The following is a 492-nucleotide window of genomic DNA, read 5'->3' on the forward strand; positions in this document are numbered from 1 at the left end:
TGGGCGTTCAGCGCCAGTATTATTCCTCTCTGGGCTCTGATTGTCCTCAGAGGGATTTTGAGTAGACATTTGTTCATTTCTTGGCTTCCTGCTGCTTTGAAGTGAGGTATTTAATGTTTTCCCACTTCTTAATTGAACTGCTTGGCATTCTTCTGCTATTTGTCTTGACAGTTGCTTTTCTGTCTGCTTTAATTGCACTTCCATATTCCTGTTAGCCATTCTTGTTTCCTGTAATATTTCCTTGAATTCGGCTAGCTGCTGAGTTAGAAAGTCCAACTGTTGATTAATTTCATTAGCCTGATCCACCGGACTGAGTTCTGCAGTTACTATTTTAGCTTCTTCTTTCATGGAAGATTCACTGCTTAGGTACAGCTGCTGATTTCTGGCAACTGTATCAATGAGCTCTTGAGCTTCTTCAATTGTTTTTCTCATATGTATAGATCCACCAGCTGAGTGGTCTAGAGAAATCTGAGCTTTTTCTGTAAGCCCATA

This window comes from Arachis duranensis, chromosome 5 (assembly GCF_000817695.3).
Source record: "Arachis duranensis cultivar V14167 chromosome 5, aradu.V14167.gnm2.J7QH, whole genome shotgun sequence".
NCBI classification, from domain to species: domain Eukaryota; kingdom Viridiplantae; phylum Streptophyta; class Magnoliopsida; order Fabales; family Fabaceae; genus Arachis; species Arachis duranensis.